We start from the raw sequence: 22,330 nt of genomic DNA, 5'->3' as shown, positions 1-22,330 counted from the left end.
AGCAAACACTTCTTGCCACTTGGAAAGTGTATTATTTTATTTGGAAATGGTATGCAGGTACGTGTGAGTAGCAAAGTCAAGAGCGGGAAAGGGAATGGAGGAGGTTGCAAAATGGGAGCGAGCAGCCGGACCGAGAGGGATCCTGAGGAGAGAGCCTTCAGACGGTGAACCCCAAGAGCTGGGATGAAGCATGGGAGAGCTACTGGGACATCTCTGCGAGGAAGCAGGCTGGCAGGCAGGAAGTAGACAAGATTTGGGGGAATCCTTCCAAGGGAACAAATCCAGAGAAGGACGCATCTAAAAATCCAGCCACAGCCACCTCCCTCCCACGGGAAAGCCCCGACCTCGGCGGGCCCAGCGCCACCCGGTTCTCCGGGGAGTGGAACCCGGAGCGAGGCAGGTGCGGCGGGAGCATGCGCGCGGGGCGGGCAGGGGGCGGCTCCCGCGCCCCCACCCCGCGCGTGCACCCTCGCGCCCCTCCCGCCAGGCACCGCCGGGCAGCGGCGCCGCAGCCTGGGCTGGAGGAACCTCGCGCTCCGACTCGCCCCCCGCCTGTCACCCGGTTGGCGTTGCGGGCAGGCGCCGCTCCGCTGGGGGTAAGAAAGACGCCGCCGCCCGTGTGGGATGGTCGCGAGCCCGCGTGGGTGCCCACGGCCGCCGCCGCGCGGGGTCCCCGGGCGGGTGGAGGGGCCTGCGTGACTCCCGCGGCGAGGGCCGGGCCGGGCCGGGCCGGTGGGGGCGGTGGCTGTTGGGGATAGCCCCAGTCCCGGCCCAGGCTCTTTCTGTTTCTCTTTCGCAGCCAGGGCGCGCGCCGGGCTCCCCGCGAGAGGCGCTGCTTTACTTGTCGCTTACTTTGGACGGGCGCGGCCGCCGCAGAGCCCCGCGCCTCGAGCAGCCGCGAGGGCAGGGTCAGGGTGCCAGGCGCGGCTACCTGGGCGCCCTAGAGCCAGCGCAGCCCGGGGCCGGGGGAGAGGGACGGGACAGGACTCCCGAGGGCCCCTAGCCAGTCCTCCAGCCACGGAGCGCCCGGCGGTGGGCATTTGGCTTTTATTTCCTGTGGGGGCCGACGGCCCCCGTCTGCCCGCATGTCCCCCTCAGCCGACAAGTGTCCTGTGCCCGGACAGACGAGCGCTACATCCCTCCGCCCGCTTTCTGCCCTTGTCCTCCTCTGCGAGTTCTGCCCAGCCTCGGGAGCGGGAGCCCAGGGAGTGTGCGCAGGGCGGGCGGGCACCTGGCCAGCCTGGGACGGCGGCTCCCAGGCTCCTGCCACCGCCTGGAACTGCGGGGGGCGCCCCGGCCACAGTCGCCCTCGCCTGCTCTCCGGGTCTTCTTGGGCCAGCTTGGTCCCAGGTGGACGCGAGTGGAGCTGGGCACACCTGGGCCAGCGCCGCAGTTACCTGCGGGATTGGTGAGAGCGTTTTCGCGAGGTCGAAAACTCCGGGTGGGTGGGTTTTGTCCCCTGCCTTTGATCTCCCTTAGTCACTGGTTAAAGTGCGAAGTGTGCTTTATTTTACATATGCCCTTAGAGGGACATTCTTAATGCGCCAATGCCCCGAGGTGGAACTAAATAAAGGGAAGTCCTGGTCATTGTTACTGTTAAGACTGCTGTACTTAATAGCCAGAGGAAGGCAGCTGGTCACCACGACCCCCCTGGCCATTCCCATACTGAAGACTCCCTCTCACTTCATGCTTGTTTGGACTCCACTATGACTTGCTAGTGGCCCATCTTCTGGATCCCTCTGTTGGAGCTGTTTAGAAGACGGTTGTGGCAGGCTCCAGTTTCAGTCCTTGGCTGAAATAAGTGTAGAGTGGCTCTTCTGTTTTCTAATCTGTCACCTTAAAAGGTTAAAGTGACAAACAGGTGGTGGGTACGGTAGAGTTGTTTTTGGTGCTTGGTAACATGAAAAACTTGGAATGCATTTAGCTCTTCGAAAGATGCTGAAACGGACAACTTCAGTTATTCCTTATGTTACTACAGAATTAGGAGAAATGGTTGAAAGAGGAGAGGTTTTTTTCTTGGAGTACCCAAAGGGATTGGATTTGACTACACTGACTTGGTGTGTAATGGTTGAGTAGGAAGGAAGATGAACATAAAACTGCTATTAATTATGCTCTTAGATGTGAGGCCACATTGAGGATGCGATGCATGTAACCCTTGACTGCAGAATCACTTAGCACTTTGCTGCACAATATTGGGGTCACAAGAAATATTAAGCTTGGTTAACCTCTGCAGTGTGCTCTCACTCCATTTCCAAAGAAAGGGTATTGGTGGGAAGGTGATCTGGTGAAGACAGAGGTAAAGAAAGTGAAGGAACTGTGTTAATTTTCGCTTTTTAAAAAATTTATTTTTATTTTTTAGAGATAGGGTCTCACTGTGTCACCCAGGCTGAAGTGCAGTGGTACCATCATGGCTCACTGCAGCCTTGACCTCCTGGGCTCAAAGGATCCCACCTCAGCCTATGGACTGAGAGGATAACTGTACACCACCATGCCTGGCTAATTATCTAATTTTTTTTTTTGTAGGGATGGAAACTCACTTAACTTTCACTTTAAAGAGAAGTAAATTTGCATATTTTAAAGTTCATCATAAGAATCTTTGGTGCTCTGTATCATCTGTGTAACTTCACTGCAGTACTTGTGTGGTTTTATCTTAAGTTACACTTCTTATTCCACTTTGGTGGTAATAAGCCTCCTTTGCTTAGCATGGGACTTGACACGTGGGTAAGTGCATGCTCAACAAATACTCGTAGGACTGAATCCATATATGAGCAGACAACTGCTGAGCAGAGGCAGAAGGTGATAAAAAGCAGCAGTGAGGGAGATCAGGCTGACTGTGAAGGAAGATTTGCAGATGGAAAGCCCTGGAATTCTTCCTATGAAGAACAGGCCGACCTGAAAGTCACTTTCAGGAGGTTGTGTAGGAAGCACCAGCACCCAGTCTGACCGAGGAAGCAGAAGCCTTCACCCCTCCTTCCCCCATCACTCCTTCAAGTGGGTCAAGGTTTCCATTCTCCAGAGAGCTGAAGGAAGGTTTGAAAATCACCATTAGATAAGTGTTCATTCTTTCAGTTAATTATTTTAATTAAGGAAGAATGCTGCTGCTGGTGAAGTGGGGGCGTGAGCAGGAAAGGTAGGTTTGGTGGGCTGGAGGCAGGGTGGAAAGGATAAATTCCATTTATACAACATTGGATTGAGAAAACCAAATACCGCATGTTCTCACAAGTGGGAACTAAATGATGAACACACATGGACACATAAAGGGGAACACCACACACTGGGGCTTATCAAAGGGTGGGAGGAGGGAGAGGATCAGGAAGAATAACTAATGGATACTAGGCTTCATACCTGGGTGATGAAATAATCTGTACAACAAACCCCCATGAAATAAGTTTACCTATGTAACCAACCTGCACATGTAACCTAACTGAAAATAAAAGTTAAAACAATGCATTTATCAAATTACTAAAATATTATTTTAGGAATGCTTATATCATGTATTAATATATTATAGAAAATATATTTTGGTAAAAGCAAAATGGTTTTGCATTGCGAAAAACTAAACATATTCTTTGGCTCATCCTTAAACAACAGAAAACCATTGAATTGAAGACCATTGAAAACCCTGAAATGGCTTTTCACTGGAGAGAGAAACTCTGATGTTGGATCAAGCCAGTTAGGAAGTACTCAGTGACTATGGGGGTGATCCTAAAAAGCATGTGTTAGGGTGAATAAACTAGCACTGAGAGAAAAGAACAGTTCCATGACTATGGTCCATGCCCAGGAAAGGAGTCAGTGAGAGAAACTAAGAAGTAGTCTGAGGGGGAGGAAAACCAGGTGTCTCAGTCACAGGGAAGCCAGTGGAGAAATAAGGGAGGGAATGCAGGGAACGGCATGGTAGTCTTGTCAGTTGCCAATAAAAAAATAGGAACTGAGAAGATGTAGTTGAACTTGGCTAAAAAGAGGTGATCTCAGTGGTGACACATCAGTGCAAGCTGTGTGTAAATGTTTTGCTTTCTGTTTGAGGAATACAGATGTCCTCCTTTCATTCGAATAGCATTTTACACTTTACAAAACATTTCCATCTTGTAGCATTGGCAACAATATTTTGAGGATAGTTAATTATAGGAACATACCTCCAATTGAAGAAAACTATTTAGGTCCATTAAAAAAAAATAACAATGCACTGTTTACTACAGTGAATAACAGCAAGCAGTATAAATATCAGCATCTTGTACTTAAGCAAAATAAAGCAGAACGATGAAATTAGAAGATGCTTGGGGGAAATGAAGCTTTTCAGTTCACTCATACACATATAATCTTTGTTTTAAGCATTTGCATGAGTTTTTTAAAGGATAGTGCTTTAGGATAATTATCCGTATCTTATTTTGCAAATACAAACGATTTTTTCCACGGTAGCAATGGAAAAGTGAAACCTTAACTGTGAGCCCATCAGAGTTGTCACAGCTCTGTTCCCTTGACCTATGTGAACCTTTTGGGGATGATGTCGCAGTAGTGGGGGCCCTGCTCAGTGTCACCTGGTGAACCTTCTTCATTTTGTGTTGATCTGAGCTCATATGGGAAACATTCTCTGAATGAGGCTGGAAGTAATGAGGCAAGCTCTGACAATGCTTATGTATCCCTCCTGAAGATGGATGTGAAATGATAAAAGTGTGGTTGCTGCCACAATTAATAATTGATTAATAAACTGTTTGAAAAGTATCAGGTGGGGACCTCAGGAGATGAACAGCAGTGCATGCATCTCATTTCTTTTCACTGTAACTAGCCAGAGAGAATGTGTTTAACTAGAGGGACAGAGAGAGAGTACAACACTTTTACATTTTGGTATGTAAGCAAGCTATTCTGATAGCTTTTAAGATTATCATGACAGGATTTTTTTAGATTAAATCAGCATTGCTCTAGTCCTTTTTTCTTTCTTTGAGTGAATTGAGGAACGTAGGGGTGAGACCTTTTTTTCAGGTATCCACTTTGTGTCAGTTGTGTACTGTGTGTATGGGGGTGACTATGCAGACATGACGCCTGCCTTCATGGAGCTTGTAGTCCAGTGAGAGACAGGTAGCAACTAATCAGCCAAACATATGTAAGTACAGACTTTAAGTAACCCTGAGAAAGACCCACATGAGTGCCTAATGCAGATCTGTGGGCCAGAAAAGGTGCCTGAGGATGAGTAGCTGCTAGCCAGGTGGGGAATGGAAGCAAAAGGAAGTTCAGGCAGAGAGAAGCCCCTGAGGCGGTTTATAGGGAAAGAGCTTGGTGCCTTGGAGGAAGGAGAGAAGACCCCGAGGCAGGAGGGCAGGGCCTGGGTGGGAAATGGCTGGAGGCCCCAGGAAGGCCTCGTTGAGGTCTGTGCAGCTTATTCAGACTGGTTAGGATACCATTGCAGGTGTCCAGTTGGGAGTCGGGAAGGTGAGCTTGGGCTGGGGAGTGGGGCATGGAAGTGGGTAGAAGTGGAGGGACTTGAGTATTTTGGAGGTGTAATTTACAGAATTGCTGATGGGTTAGAGGGTAGGCAAACGGGGAGAATCCAGGATTACTCCTTTGATCTCTAGCATGAGAAGCAGAGTGAATTTTGGAGATGGGGAAGACTGGGGAGCACTGTACCTAGTAACTTTGCTCGGATCATTTCCCCAGTGTGAGCCCTAGGGGAAACAGGTTATTTTTAAGGCGACAACTTGGTGTAGTTGTGGTGTGTGTCAGGCACTCAGTACTGTGCTAGGGAGATGGTTTTGGAGCTTAGCAAATGTGGGCTTTTCCCCTTTTCTGTGATGATGGGTTTTGATATTCTGCTTAGGCACTAGGCCTAATAGCCCTCTTGAATTTGAACTCCCAGTCTGTCTGTACATGGGCACATGCCCCCAAACACATGCAGTCTTAGCGTGTGCCATCGAGAGCCTCTTTGGTAACTTCTCAGTCCTGACCAGATGGTCAAAATTACTGGAGGTGCCGAATGGACCATTTTTATCTCATTTTCCCTGCAGCATGGAGCCCCAGCACTGATCCTGACATTGGGAACTTCCAAGGTCAGTGGTTCTGTAATTATGAGTCATTGCTTAATTTTCATCCTTTCTTCTTTTGTGAGTACTTCCCGGAGTGACAATATATGAAAAATAGTATTTGGTCATTATTACTGTTATGATGATTTATTTCTAAATAAAAATCAAGGACCAGATTATAGCCGCAATTCCAGGCCTGTGTGAATGGATGTAGGTTAGTGCTGATGCCAATCAAAGCCCAGTTCATAGAAGAGCAGCTGTCTGACTCCTGGCTTTGATTTTCTAATCTGGTTACACCTGGTACACTCACTTGGTGCTGTGTGGCAAATGGGTTAAGATCTAAATCCAGGGCCAACAATTTGGATGTCTGAAGGAAAGTAATAAGGGAAGTAGGCAGACAGAAAAAAATTCAGAGTTCATTTGATCTCACTTTTATTTTTATTTTCCTTACCTTTGAAAACTGGGCAAGCCTTGGCATAGTGGCTCACCCCCGTAACCCCAGAACTTTGAGGGGATGAGGAGGGTGGATTCCCTGAGGTCAGGAGTTCAAGACCAGCCTAGGTAACACAGCAAAACTCCATCTCTACTAAAAATACAAAAATTACCTGGTGTGGCATGCCTATGATCCCAGCTACTCAGGAGGCTGAGGCAGGAGAATTGCTTCAGCCCAGGAGGTGGAGGTTACAGTGAGCTGAGATTGCACAACTGCACTCTAGCCTGGGTAACAGAGCGAGACTCAGTCTCAAAAAAAAAAAAAAAGAAAAAAGAAAACTGGACATAGGTACTTGTCTACTATAAGAAATAGTGAGAAAATCCCCTTCGTGCTTTGGAGGCAGTAGTGAGTGGTGAAGACTGCAGCAAACCGTGGATCTTATATGTTCTAAAGGAGGTGGCCATTATTTAAAAAATAAACAAAACTGAAGTTGGAAATCTGCAGTTTTAAAAATGTGAAGTCTCTGTATTTAAAAATGCTGCTTTAAATATCTTAGGATACTGCTAAGAGAAATAGAATACGTCTGCTGACCAGATGCAGTTTGTGGTCCACAATTTATAAGCTTTTTGCTGGTGGGGTCAGCTATATAATTATCTGGATGTGCTCTACTTTTAATTAGATTGTTTTTCCTGATTTACCATGAATGTGGAGTGTGCGCAAACATACTGGCTTCTTATGCGGCTGATCCTGTCATTTAAGTGTGACTTGATTAAATCTGGGAGTTGGGAGTGGGAAGCTTGGCCACGCCTGAGACTCAGTAAGCACATCCTGGTGCCAGGTTGAGAACAACGCAGACTTTATAAGACTTTCATTCATGTTTCTGTGAATGTTTTTTCACTGTGTTCCATTGTTTAAGTTGGCCTTTTTTGCTCTTTGTCTAATGGTTTGTGCAACTCATGGACACCCTCCTTTTTGTGTGTTTGGAGGGGATGGTGTCTTCGTTCCCTGTGGGCTTTTGTATATTTGTGTCTGCTTTTCTTGTGAAGTTTGCTCCTAAAAGGAGGCTCCAAGCCTCCTTCAAAGTGAACTATACAGGCCGGGCGCGGTGGCTCACGCCTGTAATTCCAGCACTTTGGGAGGCCGAGGCGGGTGGATCACGAGGTCAGGAGATGGAGACCATCCTGGCTAACACGGTGAAACCCTGTCTCTACTAAAAATACAAAAAATGAGCCGGGCGTGGTGGCGGGCGCCTGTAGTCCCAGCTACTCAGGAGGCTGAGGCAGGAGAATGGCGTGAACCCAGGAGGCGGAGCTTAGAGTGAGCCCAGATCGCGGCACTGCACTCCAGCCTGGGCGACAGAGCGAGACTCCCTCTCAAAAAAAAAAAAAAAAAAAAAAGACAGTGGACTATACATACTGTGTGCTTTTCCTACCACGATGTACTGTTGTCCACGATTGCATTCTGAGGTGTAGAGTTTTACTTTTCTGTGTTCTCCAGAAAACTTATTGGGTTGAGTAAGGACTTTTTGCCGTGTATTTCCAGAGCCTAGCAATTGTCCGGCACAGGTTGGATGCCCAGTGAATAAAGGATGAGTGATTTTGTGTCAACTAGTGACAAGCCCATTCAGGAAAGAAATCTTACAAAATTCCTAACATGTTAGGATTCTGTGTATAGGCTTCTAAGACTTTGGGTTCTATTGAAAATGTAAGCACTGACCTTTCAGCTGTTCATTTAATTATAATTATGGTCACATATCAAAGAAAATACAAAGGCTCTACTCTTTGTTTTATGGCAAAGAATATCCTTTAATTCCCTATCATTATAGCCTTTAGTCCTGGCCTTTGACATCATAAAGGTGAATTATTAGAGATGCCAGCATAGTACTTCCAAATCTGTATTTTATGCATGCAATTTCTGAGAATGGTTAGAACAAAGATTTTTTTTTCCCCTTTCTCTTCCAAAACTATAGCTTGCTGTAATTTTATTCCTAGTAGATATGTGACTGTTTCTGGGCAGCTTCACACATGCAATTCAGCTTAGAAGAGGAATTGTTAAGGTTTACAGACCAAGAGCTCGAAGGAGCATCCCCACTTGAGCAGTGCTGTGGTCTTTGTGTTTTGTGGGAATCGGTGATGCCCATCTATTTTATCGCAGTCGATCATTAGTAATCTTTAGGGCCACTTTATTCTTTTACTATGAGGACAAGGAGAATATAATTGTCTGTCTTTTCAGAACGGGCTTGCGTCTGTGTCCAAAACAAACAATGCCCATCGCTGTGGAGTAAAGGGCGAGAGAACAAAGAAAGGAAGCTGTGAAGGGTACAGTTACACATTAATCACTGTGATGTGCAAAGTGCGAGGTTAGTAGGCACGGCTTTGAAGGCTTTACATTGCATTTATTTCCAAACAAATTGTCTTTCAGGATCCTAGAACTTTCAGCCCAGAGTAGCTGTAACTTCTACCCTAGGCCAGCTATGGCTTATGAAGAGGCTTCTGATGTCCCACATTTAGCAACTTTGTAAGTAAAGTTTATAACTTTACTTACAAGTACAGTTTACAACTGTGTAAAAGTAGTTACACATTTGGATTCAGCATTTTTTGAATTTTAGGGAGTTTAAAAATAATCTCATCCAGGGTTTCTCAATCTCGGTACAGTTAACAGGAATTTGTTGTTTTGAATGCTATCCCATGCCTTGTAGGATGGTAAGCAGCAGTCAGTGTTCCTTGCCTCACCTCACCAGGTATCTGTAGCACCTCCCACTCCTTAGTTGTGACAACAAAAACTATCTCCAGACACTTCTTCCTGTCCCCTGGGGAGGGGTGGAGGGGTAGAATCACCCCAAGTCATAAGCCGCTGATTTAATCCAGCCTGGTCTGCAGATGATACATCAGATGTCCGTTGCATTAAGCAGTGTTTCCAGGCTCAGAAGTCGCTGTGTCAGAATATGAATCGAAAAGCACATTATCTAAATGGAGGGAACTTTCTATCAATTCAAAATGCCTTTTCTCTTGTAAGATGTTCTAATGATAGTAGATGGTCCCTGTTGATTCTTTCTTGCCATGATTGGCTAAGTACAAGTGTTGTGATTGTTAATCAAACTGTGGTGAAGACATAAAATTATTAATAGCAGTTTGAAGATGACTTTGCCTGCATTTATCCATCTGAGTAAGGGCAGAGTTGGAGCTGTGACTTGGCCTTCCTCATCCGATTCCAGTCCATGAGGTTTTCTATGATGTCATGTCAACCTTTTTTTTGTAGCCAGATTTTGCAATAAAGTTGCGTTCAGTAGCTTGGCGAATTTCATTCTAGAGTAATAATTAATACTTAGTGCGTTTGCAGTTGGAAATTATGAAACCAGTAATATAGACAGCTGGTAAGTAAGAGTACATTCATTTATTCCCTGAACGCTTACTTAGTGTGTACTTTGGCCAAGGCTGTGGTAGGTCATGGAATGTAAATGATGTTAGGAGGACCACATAGACTGGACCTGTTCCAGGAAACTCACAACCATGGACAAATTCAAATTTGAGGCTTTTTTGCATGGCAGTACAGGAGACTCACTGGCTTATTAATAGGTTTATTCCTTCAACTGCATTCCTCAATACGTGTGATGGGTGCTGGCAGGAGGTACTCAGACCTTTCTCCTTAGAAATGCCTTACTATTCACAGTGCCACTGGGAGGGGCTGGAAGAGCTGTTTAGCGGGTCCCCGGGCTCAGCCCCTGTGTTTTAGGCCCGGGCTTAGGGCCTGTGTTTAGCGGGTCCCCGGGCTCAGGGCCTGTGTTTAGCGGGTCCCCGGGCTCAGGGCCTGTGTTTAGCGAGTCCCCGGGCTCAGCCCCTGTGTTTAGCGGATCCCCGGGCTCAGCCCCTGGGTTTAGCGGGTCCCCGGGCTCAGGGCCTGTGTTTAGCGGGTCCCCGGGCTCAGCCCCTGTGTTTAGCGGGTCCCCGGGCTCAGCCCCTGTGTTTAGCGGGTCCCCGGGCTCAGCCCCTGTGTTTAGCGGGTCCCCGGGCTCAGCCCCCATGTTTAGCGGGCCTCCGGGCTCAGGGCCTGTGTTTAGCGGGTCCCCGGGCTCAGCCCCTGTGTTTAGCGGGTCCCCGGGCTCAGGGCCTGTGTTTAGCGGGCCCCCGGGCTCAGCCCCTGTGTTTAGCGGGTCCCCGGGCTCAGCCCCTGTGTTTAGCGGGTCCCCGGGCTCAGGGCCTGTTCTTCAGCAGGCGCTCAGGCTCAGCCCGTGGGTTTAGCGGGCCTTCAGGCTCAGGGCCTGTGCTGACACTGAAAGGGAGTAGTGTGCTTTCTGCAAGTTAGAGTGAGAATATCCTTGTCAAGGCCGTAAGTGACAGGCACTATTGTTCTGCACCGCAGATGGCACCTCAGGAGATGTCTATGGGGGCCGCGGAGCGGCAGGCCACCTGACCTTCACGCCACCTTCTGGTTCTGTCAGCCGGCTCATATTGCGCTCCCTCCAGAGACCATGTGTTACGGACGAAGGAGAAGTGCAAGGTTTTAGTAAGTGCCTTGCGGAGAAGAGCTATCTTCATGGTTATATTATTTCCCTATTGTTTACGTGGCCACTGCTGGCATAGGGCGCAAAAGAGAGATCTGTTTCACTTTTTGGAAACTGAAAAATCTCTGTCCTTGCCTTTGCGTGTCCTAGTTGAGTGTTATACCGAAAGTGAAGATCATAAATTCACCAAAACATGTATGCCTTAGTGTATGAGCATTAAAAAAGTTCTTCAAGTTTTCCGTAGCCTAAGTATTTAAACATGTCAGCAAAAATAAAAATAAATAGCGAACTGGGTGTGGTGGGTCCCACCTGTAATCCTGGCAATTTGGGAGGCTGAGGTGGGAGGATTGATTGAACCCAGGAGTTCAAGACCAGCCTGGGCAACATAGTGAGACTTCGTCTCTTAAAAAAAAAAAAAAAAAAAAAAAAAATCCGAGCATGATGGCTTGTACCTGTAGTCCCAGCTACATGGGACGTTAAGGCAGAAGGATCCCTTGAGCCCAGGAGGTCAAGGCAGCAGTGAGCCGTGTTTGAGCCAATTCACTCCAGCCTAGGTGACAGAATGAGACCCTATCTCAAACGAAAAACTAAAATGAAGAAAAAGAAATTGCTTGTAAATTTTGTTGAGATTATTTAATTTACTGGCCTTCTTGACATTTTCCTGATTTTTATCCAGTTTCCTTCAAGGTTTCCATAATGAAGGTCCTCATAGTTAAATAAAAGCACAGGTCTAGCTTATCCTTCTGTACGATGGCACTTTTCTACAGGCCATGAGCAGCTTCTTGGACTAAAAATAAGAAATTGAGCAGAACAGAACAGAAATCGAGCTTTTTGTCTTCGTTCCCAGAGCATAAATTTCCCTGCTTCCTTGCCAGGTATACAAATAAAAGCGTCAGTGAATGGCTTGGGGTACACCTGTCCCCTGTGCTCCTTTTTCACTTGCTTGTTAAACCTAATATGGAAAGAACCAAGATGGAAGGACATTCCTGAGGTTCTATGGATCAGGGGTTTCAACTTAATCAGACTCTTTTAAAAAATCACTTCAACAGCTTTTGGGGGAACAGGTGGTTTTTGTTACATGGGTAAGTTCTTTAGTGGTGATTTGTGAGGTTTTGGTGCACCCATCACCTGAGCAGTGTACACTGTACCCAATGTGTAGTCTTTTATCCTCCACCCTCTTCCCATCCTTCCCCGTTAGTCCCCAAAGTCCATTGTATCATTCTTAGGCCTTTGTGTCCTCATAGCTCATCTCTCAGTTAGAAGTGAGAATATTTGATGTTTGGTTTTCCTTTCCTGAGTTACTTCACTTAGAATAGTGGCCTCCAGCTGCATCCAAGTTGCGGCAAAGCCCCTTATTTCGTTTTGTTTTATGGCTGAGTAGTATTCCATGGTATATGTATGCCACATTTTCTTTATCCACTCGTTGGCTGATGGGCATTTAGGTTGGTTCCGTATTTTTGCAGTTGTGAGTTGTGCTGCTATAAACATGCGTGTGCATGCGACTTTGTCATATAATGACTTCTTTTCCTTTGGATAGATACCCAGTAGTGGGATTGCTGGATCGAGTGGTAGTTTTAGTGTTTTGATAACAAATATTTGTAACATTTCTCTGAGTATCCTGAAATGAAATTAACAGGTAAATAACTTACCTATACATACTGTCAGAAAAGTGAATATAATGTGCATAAATAATACAATGGAAAAATATATGTAATTTATGATAAAATGATATGCACTTCAAAATGTTTGGACATGACTAACCTAGAGAATAAAATCAAGTAGTTGGATGCTTGTACCTGCATCCAATATATAGATTGCATCCAATATAATAGATTATAATAGATTCACCGTGAAGGTGACCAGTGAAAATACTTTATTGGTGGACTATGTCGGGGAGGGAGAGTCATTGAACAGCATTGGGTTCCATGATATCTTTCTGAAATGGTGAACAGTATTTGCTAAAGTTCTGCACAAAACAAAGTAAACCCTTTACTCAATATATACAGAGTTGCATTCCTGGGAGAGACAGGAATTAGTTAAATATGCAAAAATACTTTTTGATGATATGTAAAATGGAAGTAGGTTTAAGGTTTAGAGAAGCATAAATAGATTTTTCATACACATAAATGTCAAGTGAGTTGCTCCAGCTGTGCAAAAGGCAAGATGATATTTTGCTGTGAAGAACTGTCCCACATGTGGGAATTCTAGCAGCATTGGCCCTGTGTCCCTTAAATGCCACTCAAGAAACCCCACACATATTTAAAAAAATTCCCCTGGGGGTGACCTACTTCCCCCTTCTTTCCTACCTCTGCCTCTGTTGAACACTACTGGTTTGATAAATAAATAAATTCTACTGATTATTTGCAGTGATGAAAGATGGAGGGTTTGCTGAAGGGCAAGTTACTTTTGCTCAGAGTTTAGAATAATCAATGATTCTTTCCCTTTAAGAATATTATTTTATATAAATTAACCTTTTATTCTGTAAGAATTCTGACACTCAAACGTTATCATCTTAATTCTTCTAAAACTTCAGCCTTGCAAGGAAAATATGAATGGATATTCCATTTTTCGGTGACTGACTAAGCAATACTTAGTCTAAATTGGTCACAGTCAGTTTAATCACTAGTGATTAAATTTCTGATTTGTGTACTTTATGTTCAAACCTTGTTCTGTATGGCAACAGAGGTTAAACCTTTTGTTTTTAGCTTTAAGTGAGTAAATTGTCTGAAGTTGGAATGGGCTGCCTTGTAGATAGATTTTGTAGAATAGAGAAAGGTGTGCAACTGTGTGACCACTTGTATGGATATCATATAATATTTGATTGTGTGTGTATAAAGAGTTGAACTTGTTATTTAAGACTGAGTTATATTTTATTAAATCATAGATGCTTATATTATTCCTAGAAGGCCAGAATAATTTATTAGAATTGTAAGGGGACTTAGAAACTTTCTATCTTAACTTTCTGGCCAACACAGGAATCATTTCTACATTGTCTTTGAGAGATGGCAGTGTAGATTGCGCAATGAATTTAAACAATATTTTTAATAGTGAAACATCAGTGGAATAAATATGTATAGCTCCCCAAGGTAGTTATTTTGAAGAGATAAAAATAATCTGAATATATACACTCTGGAATTTTGTTTTAAAGAAAGTCCTGTTTAGACATTTTATGCCTCTATGCTGATGCAGGTATTGATCATTATGAGAAAAACAGGTAACAGAAATTCATGTCTTACCTGCCTAGGCTTACTGCCACTTGAAGCCATGGGCTTAGAGAAATATAATACTAGCTTGAAAATTATGTTTCCGCTTTCTTATTCCACAGCAACTTCTCATTGTGGAGGTTTGGATTGAGGTCATAGCGGCCCCTTGATGGCGCTGCGCCCCTGGCTCTGGTTATGGAGCTCTTCTGCACCCTTGCTCTACTGCACCCTTGCACACCGCACACTCGCCTGTACATTTCTGATTGCCTCTGTGCCCACGTTAGCCTGGTCTTGGTGATGCTGGAGGTGGCAACACATGGTATGTGGGGATGCTTTTCAAAAATTAGAGCCACCTGTGGGTGTGCACACGGTGCACTTTCCCTACTGACTCTCACCTTTACAAAGTGAGTGCCTTATTATCCTAGAGAAAATCAGTTGTAGTATGAGACTTACCCATATATCGTTTGGCTGTAATACACTAGTCCTCATGTGCTTTTTCCTCACTTGAACTTTACCTCTTATAAGCTGTACTTTGCGTTCTATAAGCTGTCTTCTTGCCCATGCATATTTTTCCCTGTGCACTTTTTGTGGTTTGGGAAGAGGGTGAGGGTGTGATTGGATTCCAGTACATTCTTACAGTTTGAATATGCTGTAAGGAGCAACAAGGACTCAAATTTCCACAAGGTAGTATTTTAATGGTTTTTGACAACTAGTCAAAATTCAGAGTCTGCAGTGTTCCATATAAAATTAATATGTGGCGATATCTATAAATGGTGCTTATAAGGTCTAAAAATTAGTATGTGCCATGTGGTGTTATTAAACACCCACATATCCTCATACGAATACGATCATTTTATTATTGATTTGGTAGTCGTTATTGCCAGCGAGTATATAAAGGCATATTCCTCTTAAGTTCAATTTGCTTGCCACTGTATAATTAGAGCCAGATGTAATGTCAGATTGTGTTTAAAGGGTAGGTAGGGCATGTGGTTTTATGAAGTCTTTTGCTAATGATGGGAGATGGAAGTGTGAGCAGGCTGGCAGCATCAGGTGGCTTAGGACGGTGTCCCGCTCCAGGAGTGCACATTGAGGACACCTTGTGAGTCTCAGCTTTGACACTCAGCAGTGCCCAAGAAGAGAACACAAGAGTCAGGTTTTGCCTCAGTTGCTGTCTGCTTTGCTTGTGGTCAGCGCCTGAGGCCTGTAACAGGTGGCTTGTCTCTCTCTGAACCTCTCTGTAGATTACAGTTCCCAGGGGATGTGCCTGGCTTGATTTCGGGAGTGAGCATGAAGCCATTCTCTTGATTACTGCTTGTATGAGCAGAGCTTTTGGGATGTCTCCCAAGTAGTTTACAAAAACCTGGGCCGGGCACGGTGGCTCATGCCTGTAATCCCAACAATTTGGGAGGCCAAGACAGGTAGATTGCTTAAGTCCAGGAATTTGAGACCAGTCTGGGAAACATGTTGAAATCCTGTCTCTACTAAAAATACAAAAAAATTAACCTGACATGGTGTCATGCGCCTGTAGTCCCAGCTGTTTGGGAGGCTGAAGTGGGAGGATCACCTGAGCCCAGGAGGTTGAGGTTATGGTGAGCCATGTTCGCGCCACTGCGCTCCAGCCTGGATGACAAAGTAAGACCTTGTCTCCAAAACAAAACAAACCTAACCCATAGATTTTTGATCACTCTTCTTCAATATAACCCCTGGACTTTCTGTCACTTTTTTGTCTCTTATTTCACTCTGTGTCTACAGGATACGTGTAGAAACACCCAGGAAAAGTGCATTCAATAGTTTATCAGCTTATTTGGGTTTACACTTAAACCAGATGCAAAGGAAAGGGAGGAGATTGGCATATTAAATTGTTTTAGTTTTAGAAAAGTTATCAATAGTGTAATTGTTGATACATTTAACATGAAACAACTTTTCAAGGTCATGATGCAGAACTTCCTAACTTTAAATTTTCTGCCACATTTCCCTTTTTTTTTTTTTGAGACGGAGTCTCGCTCTGTCACCCAGGCTGGAGGGCAGTGGCACAATCTTGGCTTACTGCAAGATCCGCCTCCTGGGTTCATGCCATTCTTCTGCCTCAGCCTCCCAAGTAGCTGGGACTACAGGCGCTTACCTCCATGCCTGGCTAATGTTTTTTATTTTTATATTTTTAGTAGAGATGGTGTTTCACCGTATTAGCCAGGATGGTCTCGATCTCCTGACCTTATGATCTGCCTGTTTCAGCCTCCCAAAGTGCTGGGATTACAGATGTGAGCCACTGCACCCAGCCTCTACCACATTTCTTTACAGCACTATATTAGATGTATTTGTAAAAGCTTGTTTTATATTCCTGTATCACTTAATACTTATAGAAATTAATGTAGATTTCAGTTCTTCCCCTTTTTTTTAAACATGTCCTGATATTGCTACACAATGATTTCCCAAGGTCAGAGTTATTAGTGGTGGTTAACTCCTAGCTATCAGTTTTGAAGATTTCTGTGTTTGTTTTTAATTTAAGAAAATCGTAATTGACTAAAACCATTGTGTTTTTCAGATAATCAAAAACTCAGAATTTCTGTAATAAAAGAAATGGTTGGGGAAGGAGCCAAAATTATTGGTATTCTGAATATTTCATTATATCATATAGAGACTATGAAGGGTCTTATTAAGGTTAGCTGAACAAAATATACTCTGTTAATTCTCCATTAGTTATATTACCTAAAATAATTAGAGTTTGCTATTTTCTAAGATGTAAGTATAGCCAACACTTGGCATTTTGCTAGCTTTTGGGAAGATGGGAACTGCTCAATGTTCTTTGCTAAATTATATGTAGTCAATCGAAATTAAAATGATTTGGAAATCAATGGTTATGACTGAGAATTAATATGCAGTTAATATACCTTCCAGAACAAAGCCACGTATACAGTTAGGTGCCACTGTTTCCTTTTCCTTTTTCTTTTTCTTTCTTTTTTTTGAGATGGAGTCTCGCTCTGCACCTAGGCTAGAGTACAGTGGCTTGATCTCGGCTCACTGCAGCCTCCGCTTCCAGGGTTCAGGCGATTCTCCTGCCTCAGCCTCCGAGTAGCTGGACTACAGGCATGCACCACCACACTTGGGTAATTTTTGTATTTTTAGTAGAGACAGGGTTTAACCATATTGGTCAGGCTGGTCTTGAACGCCTGACATCGTGATCTACCCGCCTCGGCCTTCCAAAGTGCTGGGATTATAGGCATGAGCCACCATGCCCAGCTTCTTTTTCCTTTCAAAGGTTTGGCTTAGTGTAAATAAAATATAAAGAGGTTTAATGTGGCCTTATTTAGATCTAGCTAGATTAAAAATAAATAGGAAAAGTACATTAGAAATCAGTTTGAGGTGATGTGTTTTAATATGTTTGGTGTGTTATTGAAACTTATCTTCCAACCCCCCAGCAGAAAGCGGCTGGTTGCTTTAGGATTGCTGAACAAACACTGGGGTGCTCCCTTAGGGTCCTCAGAGGCTGACTTCTGGGTCTGGCAGATACTCTGAGAAGGTAATGTGGCCTTAGGATGGGAAGGAGTGGTGGGCTTGTGGTGCCTGGCGCACATGTCTTTAGGGCCTCTGCAATGGATTGGTGCTCTTTGGGAGTTTGAGTCCTCTGTTCTCCCCCCCCCCCCGCCCAACAGAAGTCTGAAATCCAATTAAAAAATATGTGTGTGTAATTTCCTGGGTTTTGGAATAGTGTGAGGCACAATAAAAACATCTATAGGCTGAATGGGGCAAGGATTGCCAGCCTGAGACTTCTGGCGTATGCTTTTACCAAAAGCAAGAAGGCGAGGAGGTCACACAGAGGAAAGGACTGTTTCAGAGTTTTTATCCTTTCTTTGCCTCTGTGATGTGCAAAGAACAGATTATGAGCTCAATTCCCCAGAGAGGCCCTAAGCCTGACGTGATCCCAGGCAGCCCTTGTCCTTGCTGTTGGCATTCTGAACCCAGGATGGGATCATGCTCCACTCAGCACCTGCTTGCAAGCAGTACACCTCCACCTGCAGATGAGTGTGCTATCCAGCATTCCGTTGTCTTAACCTGCCACAGGCCATTCATTACAGAGCCCCTTCTCCCTTTCGTGTCCTCTGACCTCTTAACACTAAGTATCTGAAGTAGAGGCGTCCACATTTAGGGCTGTTTTCTATACCATTAAAACTAAATGTGAGCTTATAGAGAGTTGCCAACTTTTTCTTTTTGTTTTTGGAGTCAGGTCTTGCTCTGTCGCACAGGCTGGAGTGCAGTGGCGCCCGTCATAGCTCACTGCAGCCTTGAGAGAGTTGCCAACTTTTAATTTTCCATGTGCAGACAAAAAACAAACAAATGACCATTTATTACTTACCCTTAAGAAGATCACCTTAACAACAAAAATGTAAGAGGGAAACTATCTCAGAATAATGGATGTTTCTTTCCAAGAAAGGGCAGGTGGCAATGTTTACTGAATGAACACAGCGAAGAGGAGGGGTTACTATGGAACTTCTCAGATGTAAGAATTTTTTTATCTTTTTATTTTTAAATTTTTATTTGAGACAGGGTCTTGCTCTGTCACGCAGGCTGGAGTGTAGTGGTGCCATCATAGCTCACTACAGCCTTGACTTCCTGGGCTCAAGCATTCCTCCTATCTCAGCCTCTCAAGTAGCTAGAACTGTAGGTGCAAACCACCATGCCTGACTAATTTTTAATTTTTTTTAGTCTCATTATGTTGCTCAGGATGGTCTCAAACTCCTAAGCTCAGGCGATCCTCATTCCTCGGCCTCCCAAAGTGCTGGGATTACAGGCATGAGCCACCGTGCCTAGCCTGAAAAATTTTGATACAGATTTTATAATGATTTTTAAGACACCACACTGTGAACAGTTGTTTTCTTGATAGAGATTTTTCCATTTGGGCTCTTCGGACAGTGATATTTGAAATAAAGGTTGGATTATGGATTGTCCTGGTACTTTGATTTTTTTAAATAAGAACTATTAACAAAACAAGTTACACATAGCTATAGACAAAAAAGGACAACAGTTAACATTAGTTTTCTCAGATTGTTATACTCAGCATAATATAGGCTGCTTGTAGCTCTTAATCGTTTTCTAAATAAGATAATGTGCTTATTTACTTTTCTTTTCTGTGAACTCTGTGGAGAAGTACATTTACTGTTTTTAATGCTTGTCCCCTGGTCTCGTGCATTGCATGCTCAAGATGTGACATGCACACTCTGTGCATCGGTCCTTCTGTCTGCTCAGTGCGGCTGCTTGCTGCACTCCTTTCCTCTCTGTCTTTGGTGTCTCAGTTCATCTGCATTTCATCGTAGTGTGTATATTTGGCTTCTCTACTCATGCTTCATCAGCATTTTTTGCTTAGTTTCTCAGAATTCCTAAACATCTATTTTTACACTTAAAACGCTTACTTGTTTGACTGAATAAAGAAACATTAAAAAAGTCCTGCCTAGCTTTAACTCCTTGGTTAGCCTTTTGTAGCTGTGTGAATGGCGGTAACTTAGTTAACAATGTGCCTCAGTTCCCTGTAGAAGAGGGTTGTTTTGAGGATCAAACGACTTTATAAGCATCAAACATTTAGAACATAGTATGAAGATAGCTATTGTTAAGTAACTGTCAGAAAGTGATTGTCAGTTGTTAGAAACACTTTTATGGATGGCAATATTGCCCCAGTGGGTGACATAGTTAGTAACACATTGCAGAAACCATGTGCTTATTCACCAGAAGAATAAATGAGCCATACTGAGGGGTACATTCTTTTCTTAGGAAGAACAATGCCACTGATGCCTTTGCCTGTCCATGTCCCAGGAATGGTTTCCACATGGTCACACACGATGCTTCCTTACTAGTTGCTGAAGCCTGCACACAAAATGCATACCCTCTTGAACCTTATTTGTAGAGAGAACAATTTGGACTATTCTGGGTGGTTCAAGAGGTGCCAAGCACAGGCCAAACACTTTCCAACCTGGTGGGTGGTAGCAGATGAGGCTCCTGGTGTCTGGGCTGCAGAAGGGGCTGTGCCATCCCTGCCAGGGGCGCCTCCCACTGGGAGCCCAAGGTCCTGCATGGTCAGTCTAACACTGTGTAATCAAGAAGTCAGACTGGTCTACATGATGGGGGTTCCTAGGAGCTTTGGATTACCCATGGGCTGTACAGTTACTGTTTGTGCATTGTTTGAATGATATTAAAAGAATGATTTAATCTTTATAAGAAGAACCCTGTTTGAATCTTCATTTGGGAGATCTTTCTCATGACTGAATACTTAAATACAGAAAATTCAGTTTCAGAATGTGAGCTAGCTTCGTTTCCTTGAATAAGACTAAAATAGTATTTTCTTTCTTATATTTTTCTCACCTATACTGGCCATGCAAACATTTTATTTCTCAATTCATATGAATTAGATTTTTTTTAACCCTGGATGGAAGAAAACACAGATTAAGATGCATTGTGAATATGACAGTTTTAATACTAGAAGTGCTTCGGTTGACGTCTTGGTCTTGCTTATTTTAAGACATTGGAAAAGAATCATTTTACAATGCTTTGTTCTTTTCTACATCTTTATTGTAGATAATATCCATGGGAGTTAAATTATAAAATGATCAGAACAAAATTGAGTGTAGAACACCCATGTAATATGGTAATGTATTTAGCTGTTGTGGAGCAAAAATGCTAGCTGCATCTCCATTTTTGCAGTGTTTAATTGTGAATTTACTCCTCCCAAAGTGAAAGTTACCTCAACTTTTCAAACTCTGCTGCTACTAATCATATTATCTGAGACCATGATTAAAATTAATACATCATATGGCAGTGCCTCTTTTTAGGACCGAGAACAGTAAGTTGGGTATTTAGGTACATATTTTGTGTCAGACACATCATTTTAGTTACTAATACACTTTTACAATAAAAGATGAAGTTTCCCTTCCTCTTTTTCCCCCCTTTATATGTCAGTAAAAGGGGGCAATTATTTTGGCCGTCTTTGCCAGGAGAAGCCAGAACATTTGGTGAAGTAGGTGGAAAGGAAAGCAGAATGGGATGGATGGGGTAGGACTGATGGGCAGCTGACCTGCTGCTGTGTGATGGGAGAAACGAGGCTGTGAGTTCATGGATAATGATCATTTGCCCACATTAAAGGTGGTCCTGGACGTGATAGTCTCATATGTATATATAATATTTTGAGACAGGGTCTCACTTTGTTGCCCAGGGTGATGTGCAGTGGTGCCATTATGGCTCAATGCAGCCTCAACTTCCTGGCCTCAAGTGGTCCTCCTGCCTCTGAAGGTGTTGGGATGACAGGTTTGAGCCACTGCACTCAGCCTCATGATATTTTATGAAGTAACAGAACAAGATATTAGGGAAAGACATCTACATGTATGTCAAGGTATTGAGAATCATTAAATGTCTAAAGAAAGATTTATGTTCTTTTGTGTATTGAAGGGAGGATACATTTATTTTCATGAGATTACATTTGTAAACTGCAAGCGAATGATCTTTCCCTCTATCTCATATAGTCCCATGGATGTGTGCTGAAGAAAGTTAAAAATAGTCTTGTATGGGAGAATTGAGGACAGTTTATTCTTGGTGGTGAGGTGGGATCTTTCTTTTTTAGGGGTTGTTTTTTGCTTTTAGTGGATTTATAAAATTTATGTATAGTGGCATTATTTCAAATTAAATCATACAGTATTTGGTGTATAATACCTAGTTTCTTTATTCCACAAATAATTATTGGGTGCCTGGCATGTGTCAGGCATTGCTGTAGGTGTTTGTGTACATCAGTAAGCAAAACAGGTGAAGCTCCTTTGTGAGGCTTACATCCTGATGGGGGAGAGGACTTCAATAAGCAAGAAACATAACAAACAGGTAAATAATTTATCATTTTCTTTCCTTTTCTTTTATTATTTATTATTTTGTTTTTTGAGATAGAGTCTTGCTCTGTCTCCCAGGCTGGAGTGCAGTGGCACAATCTTGGCTCACTGTAACCTCCACCTCCTGGATTCAAGCAGTTCTTCTGCCTCAGCTTCCCACGTAGCTGGGATTACAGGCGCACACCACCACACTCAGCTAATTTTTGTATTTTTAATAGAGACCAGGTTTCATCATATTGGCTTGGCTGGTCTTGAACTCCTGACCTCATGTGATCTGCCCACCTTGGTCTCCCAAAGTGCTGGGATTACAGATGTGAGTCACCACA

At 43.8% G+C, this 22,330-nt stretch overlaps 1 protein-coding gene across 2 annotated transcripts in view; it reads left to right on the top strand.

Annotated features, from left to right (window-relative positions):
- The first annotated feature begins 437 nt into the window (after positions 1–437).
- Positions 438–22,330, top strand: part of L3MBTL4 (L3MBTL histone methyl-lysine binding protein 4) — a 443,526-nt gene continuing 421,633 nt past the window's right edge. The window contains exon 1 of one of the 2 annotated variants that reach the window (XR_005234835.2): positions 438–596. The gene's annotated coding sequence lies outside the window, so the exon portion shown is untranslated. The remainder of the gene's footprint in view (positions 597–22,330) is intronic. The other variant, XM_037982494.2, reaches the window with a different exon arrangement.

This window comes from Chlorocebus sabaeus, chromosome 18, assembly GCF_047675955.1.
Source record: "Chlorocebus sabaeus isolate Y175 chromosome 18, mChlSab1.0.hap1, whole genome shotgun sequence".
Lineage (NCBI taxonomy): Eukaryota > Metazoa > Chordata > Mammalia > Primates > Cercopithecidae > Chlorocebus > Chlorocebus sabaeus.
This window is presented reverse-complemented; position numbering and strand designations above follow the sequence as displayed.